Genomic DNA, 7,989 nt, shown 5'->3' with positions numbered 1-7,989 from the left:
GGAGGAAGCAATAAGAAACAAATAACTGACTAGATGTTTCACAGTTCTGAAGTCAATAGAACTTCAAAGAATTTCTACAACTCATTCTCTAAACCTTGAACTGTTTCTTACCTCCTCAATGTCTGGGCCGTCGTGTGAAAAAGTTTTTGAAAACTGAAGCTATTAAAAAGTTTGAGAAAAATAAAATACACATGTAGTATCCAAAAACAAGTTATGCAAAGTTTGAAAACCATAAAAGAAAATTTAAAATTTGTTAAATCTTTTTTTTTAATTCTTGCATATTTATAACCAAACTACAACATTATAATATAACAAAAACAAAAATTGTTTGACCATTCCAAAGAATTTATTAAAGCTTGCAATGTTTAATAAGTCATAAATATTTAACTTTTCAAAATAGTTCAACGTAGTTCAACGCACATTTGACAGTTGTGTGTGGAGCTACCCAGTCCAAAAAAAAAAACGCCCAATATAAACATGACAAAGTTTCAAAGCTAGGCTTAGACCTACACTGCATAGGATGAAACGATGAAACTTGCCAGTAAATTATGAGCTGTAAAATGACTTCATCATAATTTCTCCTACAAAGCGACTATTTGCATTAGGTTGCGCGTGCATGATTGTTTCTCTCTATTGCTGTTTGATGTTAATCTGTTGGCAGGTCATTTTGAAAGTAGTTCTCTTTGGTTGTCTCTCTTCGTTAGAAAAAAAAAGTTATTTCCGCTAAAATTCAGCTTGAGTCTAAGGTATGTACGTATGTCTGAAATGAACAAGAATCTGACAGAATAACATTTCTAGTTAGTAGGTCATCACTTTTAACAGTATCCGCTTTTCTGAGTATTTCTATTTTCAGAAGAAAAACAAGACTATTGACACACTGTGCAGGTTTGGCTGGAAGCTGATTGAAAGACCATTGAGCATTGTGTCGCTTTGATCTCTCCCACTTGCCACACACTAGGAGGGGCAAGAAGATCAATGATGAACTGATCCTATCTACATGTATCTTCTGTCACTATGTCAGTCCCCAGCTAATCACACTTAACGTGACGTAGGACCACGTGATTAGGTCAAGAAGTGAATCTTCTTTCAGAAGATACACCCCAGTTCAATTATTGACACGTTCTATTGAACAACCAGAGAGAATGACGCCGCGCGGGCCTTCAAGCATAACTTTGATGTACGCTACTGACCAATACCGAACTTAAAAATCATTTTCAGATTTGGACAGTAGCTGGACACAAGACGTGAGAAAGTTGAACTTGAAATGTAATCTTCAAACTGGAGACTTACAGACACGACAGAAAGCAGTACCGTTAGACCAGTAGAGCATAGTTTTATGATACTTGCAGTAGATTGTCACGTGACTTCCAGACTATCCGATCTTCAAAGCAGGACGTTTTGGCGCCGCTGTTTTGGCGCAAGGGACGTTTTAGCGCGAAATACATTATGTACGTTTATTGTATTATTTCTTTAAAAAGAATTATGCATATCTATGTTTCGCATGAATGTTTGTGTTAAGACATATTTTTCACGTACAGAAGAAATATTTGTGTCCGCATTTTTTGGTATTTAAGTTTGTTATTTAATTATTGTTAAATCTCTAACATTACACAACACCAGACTGCCATCCATACTTCACAGTATGCATGCATGAAACAGTTAAAATTATTAAGTTATTAAGACTTTTTTTCGTGGGAGCGGGGGGGGGGGGGTAGAATATATATTTTGTTTGTCTCGGTATAAAATAGTGAAAAAATCTGTTTGTTATACATTTTAAAACAATTTTTTAAGTGAAAAACATTAGTAGGTTTCGTAATTTATATATGTTACTAGATACTATTATAATAGTGAATATAATGGCTCAAGAAGGTTATTAATTATTGTATGTTAGTATATTTAATATCCACCATATAGAGCCTCTTGTAGCCTGTCCAATCATAGTGTGTTTACATAACGGTGAGCAGGACACATAAATGGGACTATTAAAATGCATGTCAACATGGAAGTTACAGCGAACGAATGTATGAAAAATACTTTAGAAACACAAAATTTGAGGGTTAATTTGATTAAAATATGAAATGAATGAACTTTATTTTGTATGTTAATGTGTTAAAGTATAAAGTAGATCTTTCCTCTTTGAATTAGATCTAGAATTAGAGTTAGATCTAGACTGTCTAGAGTCTAGACTTTGATGTCGGCTTCGATAAATGAATGGGAATATAAAGTATGTCAGTACTTCTAAATTCGCAGATAAAAGGAACGAATTTATGTAAAAATGCTTTTGAAAGACAAATGTGAAGCTTAATTTTATTTAATTATGAAATCAATACACTATATTTTGTATTTTCGTGTGTCAAAGTAAAAAAACTATCTGTGCAAAGTGTAGTTTTAAAAATTAGATGTAGATCTAGATCCTTTCGATCTTGTCTCATGAAAATATAAACATGGCCTAAATCCATAAAATAGGAATACTTTCATAGAGTTGGGCCTTAAATTAAATTTGTTTTAGGGCTACTATACATACGTCACGGTTGCAGTTAGCACCCAAGGAACATTTATGCAAAGTTTTATCAAGATTGGTCAAACGTTTTTGATATCTATTCGTAACATACATACATACATACATACGCCTTACTTTCTACTTTATAGCATAAAGAGATTTGAGTAATTATTTTTATATCTGCTCCTAAAACCTTTTTTTTTTATATGTGAGCTACAACAAGTCCATTAATCAATGTGACTTATCATTTACTACATGTAAATGTGTGTTTGTGTTTCACATCATTTTCATTAATAAACATTTTGGCTTGTGTATGTGTGTTTATTAAGAGGCACACTTTTATTTTCAAAAAAATTTTGTTTACATTAAAATTAAAAACAAAAACAAAATGAAACAATGATTGACAAAAAATCGATGCAATGATTTGTTTACATTAACATCGGTTTATTTAATGACTGTATGGTATCTCCAGCTATATATACTACACATTTGCTAATAATAAGTAAAAATATAATACATGAGCCATGTTTCTCAAAATACTAAAGTTAAGTATGCATAGACACCATGGTTATTTGCCTAAGTCACTGGAATTCAAGGGTCCATTAAAAAGTTGTGTGGAAGTCCCTTGAGGTATTCAACGATGTTCCTCTGTTGATAAGTTTGTACAATTACATTGATTCTTTTGTCTTTGTCAATATACGTTTTTCGTTTAGAAGGCGGCTGGTCTTCCCGGATATATTGTTCATAATATAAGGTCACGGCCTTTCTGGACAGCTCGTATTCCATCAATGAATTTCCATATGGATGAAGGACTCATTCCAAAATCAGCTTGTATTCGCCAATGTGCTGCTTCCACAAAATCGTTTGTTCGATTATCCCCATTGAGTGTTCTCTGATAGACAGACCACATAGGAGGAGGAAACAGAGCACATCGTCGAGTTGTACTGCGGTTTAGACGTCCAATAGAAGTGTCCTCAAACCAGTTGATTATCGGAGTAAGATGTGAAGGCAGCTCATTCGCCAGAGTTTCAACAGCCATATCCAAGTCCTCGATGGGAACAAATGCTAATGCAACTATCATTCTAGCTGCCAAAGCAAATTCTGGATCATTGTTGAACCTGGGAAGAAGATTTTCATCTGCCAATTTCTTTCGCATATTTTATGTCAGATGAAACAAGCAGCCATGTATAGCACATAACGGAGAAGTTGATTGAAGCGCTCCGATTGCAGCCTGCTCAAAGTCCAGAGAAACAGATGAAGGGTTAAGATCTGGTTAGGGTTAGGTTAGGGATGATTATAGGCCTATATTCATGAAATAAGCAAAACCTTAATATTAAAAAAAAAAAAAGCTGGACGGTGTTAGAATTCATACTATACATACAATATTATAAACACTGTTATAAAAGCTACGTGCGCCGAAACCGTATTTTCTTAGAGAGCACTAGTATGAACGTGTGTCCATCTCTCAGGGCAAGTAGTTATGAGAACAAGACAATAGAGACGATAAGTATGCAGATCACTAGAATGCCTAATTCCAGCTTGATATTATTTACTAATTTTGGTAAGTAAAATATTTTTTACGAATAGTTTTCCTACCGGCAATATTGTAGATAGTTTATTTATTGGTTAGTAGTGGTCCATTTAGTTGGCCTCCTTCAGTCGTAGAACGACTATGGTTCATGTCGTAGAAAAACGAGATGAAAGCCTGGGCATCATTTACGTCGGAACGATGTTGCCCACACAGCAGTCCCCTCTCAATAAATCACGTAATAAATCACTTCTTTCCATGATGCATTGTAAAAGCACAAACAGGTGTCATTTATACTCAACTGAATCATAAAGAACACATCTCTGGAAGCACAAACAGGTGTCATTTATACTCAACTGAATCATAAAGAACACATCTCTGGAAGCACAAACAGGTGTCATTTATACTCAACTGAATCATAAAGAACACATCTCTGGAAGCACAAACAGGTGTCATTTATACTCAACTGAATCTTAAAGAACACATCTCTGGAAGTACAAACAGGTGTCATTTCTACTCAACTGAATCATAAAGAACACATCTCTGGAAGTACAAACAGGTGTCATTTCTACTCAACTGAATCATAAAGAACACATCTCTGGAAGTACAAACAGGTGTCATTTCTACTCAACTGAATCATAAAGAACACATCTCTGGAAGTACAAACAGGTGTCATTTCTACTCAACTGAATCATAAAGAACACATCTCTGGAAGTACAAACAGGTGTCATTTCTACTCAACTGAATCATAAAGAACACATCTCTGGAAGCACAAACAGGTGTCATTTCTACTCAACTGAATCATAAAGAACACATCCCTGAAGGCCTACGGCTTTCTTATTTTGTAGCTAGAAAACCACAAATCTCATTGCATACTAAATCAGAACATACTAATATAGACTTTAGTGGGTTACTGCCTGTACAATTATCGAGGAGTGACTTTAAATATTGTGTGGCCTGTGGGGTTCTTTTCTAAACAATAATATATATGTATCCTAATAATGTAATTGAAGAAGTATCATAGTTTGGTCTAAAGTCAGAGATTTCCATTCATGTGTCCACTCTGAGAGCTGCCGATTCCTATTTGCTGTGTTCTACGTTTATTTGGACATTTGTTTCTTGAACTGTCACTTGTAGCGGGCTGACTAGAAGTCAAATGGAAGATACTCAGTTTGCAGGCTTTTGAAGATTTTACTCAACGGTGTTTTCTAGTTGTGTCCCTTTCCCACGAACAGGGGCAATGATTATTTTGATAACATTTTCTATCAATCGTCCCGCTAACAAATTGTTTTCTATTAAATGTGGGAAAATCTCTCGCACATTTTGTGTTCCGTTCACTGTGTTAGGTGAGCTTGTATAGACGCTATGGTCCGTGAATGGTCATCATCAGTGTATTGTGCGAATCTCAGGAGAGACCACTGCAGGTAGTTTATTAGCCTTGGTCCTTGGGATCAGGGGAGATAACTTGTCTGTCACTTGAGTTTAGTGTTACGTAGAAATTTTCACGTTCTTTTGTGTGTACTATCTGTGCTCTACAAATGTTGCTATGAAAATACAAGTGCGTTTGTTTGCTCAAATAATGCAAAACAGAAGAAGCGAATGTAAAACAAAAATCGTACTAGCTTGAGGCGCCTTCGTCTATTACGCTCAGATCAAGAATCTAGAGGTCTTAATGAATGTGTTAGTTGAATGAGGCGTCCTTGTCTAGTAGGTTTACATCTACAGTAGAGGTCTTTATGAATGTGGTAGCTGAGTGAGGCGTCTTAGTCTGAAAGAACCATTATGAATATAGTAAAAGAGTACAGATTCTATAACAAATGACAACATGACTCATTCATACATTGGTCACTACTGACCATCATGCTCAAACTGTCAAATGACAACATGACTCATTCATACATTGGTCACTACTGACCATCATGCTCAAACTGTCAAATGACAACATGACTCATTCATACATTGATCACTACTGACCTTCATGCTCAAACTGTCAAACGTTGACTAGATCTGGTGCTTCAAATTTCAATCCAGAAATAGAAAACTTGGACAGGACAGTTTTTAATTGACGAAGATATTTTGTATAACGCGTCTATTACATCATGCTCAGATCCACGCTCTTTTGTTGACCCGTGGGGAAGGGGGAATCTATGGGAAGGTGTCCGTGCTACCTTTAGGCGCTCAGCAAACAAAACTCTGCTCGAGTCGGGATTAAGCGGTTTATTCTATTCAGTCACACATCCCACAGATTGTACACATTTATTTCAAAAACAAAAATTGAATGCGTATGAAAATAAAGAATAGTTCAATCTATTCCAATGCCATCTTAGATGTACATTTTGTTGCGCTATTAATTTATTTTCTGAGCTTTATTTTTAGCATCTCTGTCAATAAGTTGTAAATTGCTTTAGACTTTAAGTACAACTTGCTCTCTACAACTGACAAACAAAACATCTTCTAGTTACAATCATTTTTGACAATTTCTTGCTAACCCCATTGGGCTGACCAGATCAAGACAACCTGAAGAGAGTAGACTGGTCATCAGTTCTCTACTGCTCACTGCACTGAATGTGAGGCACACTTAGAAGTAGGGCTAATGGCTGCTTAGAGATGGTACACACAAAGACGACTGTAGCCGTTTCATGGTCGGTAAAGTATTGGTCGTCTGCTAGTGTGAACCAGCTGGGCGAGACCACGTGCTGAAGATGAGCGCGCTCTAACAATACTCGAGTCCAACAATAGTGTTGGGACTTCAAGTGACCAGGAATCACACACGAATCAAAGTCTAGTTAATCTCTTTATCACACAAGGGACTATTGTTAGGAAACAAATTCCTGGTCATCAAAAGATAACATAAATAACTAAAAATGTTGGGATAACACATTTGCCCAATACATGAAGCCGTTAGAGACTGTTTTACCTAACATTTGATCAAATTGAAACATTTCATGAAAAAAAAAATGTCTCAGATATTACTCAACATAGTGACGTCTTAGTACCAATACAAGAAAAATTTTCCACATAATATATTTTGTAATGTCAACACAAATTGTTTTCTTTACTACTAAGGTTAATAAAATTTTGCATTTTAGCGGTCCGTGTATGGAAAGTTGCTTTTTTTTTGCGCTATCCGTCTGTCGGTCTATGAGTCCGTCTTTCTCTCGTTATGATATTTGCAGTTGAAAAATTCAATTTTATTCTTGCATTTTGCTCTCTATGAGGCACGGTGGCTGAGTTGTAAAGCGATTGGCTTCCGACCGAAGGTTCCTGGTTCGAATCGTGGTGAAGACTTGAATTTTTAATTTCGGGATCTTTGGGTGCCTCTGAGTCCACTCAGCTCTAATGGGTACTTGACAATAGTTGGGGAAAAATAAAGGCAATTGGTCGTAATGCTGGCAACATGACTTCCTCGTTCATTTTTGTATCATCATAGGTGCAATGGTTACATTTCGTTTACAAAAATAATCATGAATATTATATGCATATATTATTCAATGTGTAAGGTATAATAGTTTAGCATGATCTCAAAAACTAAATACGATATTGACACTTCATTGTTACTTCATCTTGCTGGAACTCGATCCTTTTTGTAGTTTACTAGCAGCGAATGCTTTTGTCTTAAACATTTAATAGTCATGTTTTAAATAGTTAATACATAAATAATTATATACAGCGTTTTTTTTTAACTAAGAAGAGGTATTTGGAGTGCGCACTGTTGAGACTCCGTAAAGTGAAGAATCTGATCTCATAATCATCTTCAAGATAGTTGAAATAGGTTAAAAAAATCTTTCCATGGGCTGGCATTTTCATTTTGCTTTTTTAAACAATAAATTAGTATAAATATCATTCGCGCATGCAAAAGCACTATAGCCTAAACCATTTTTAGTCAAGATTAAAAGGGCGCTTGAGTTATTCAATACGCCAATATGTGTGTAGTTCTGAGTTAAAATTGTAATTCTTTACT

Source organism: Biomphalaria glabrata, chromosome 14, assembly GCF_947242115.1.
Source record: "Biomphalaria glabrata chromosome 14, xgBioGlab47.1, whole genome shotgun sequence".
Taxonomy (NCBI): Eukaryota; Metazoa; Mollusca; class Gastropoda; family Planorbidae; genus Biomphalaria; species Biomphalaria glabrata.
The sequence above is the reverse complement of the archived record's forward strand: the minus strand, read 5'-3'. Positions refer to the sequence as shown.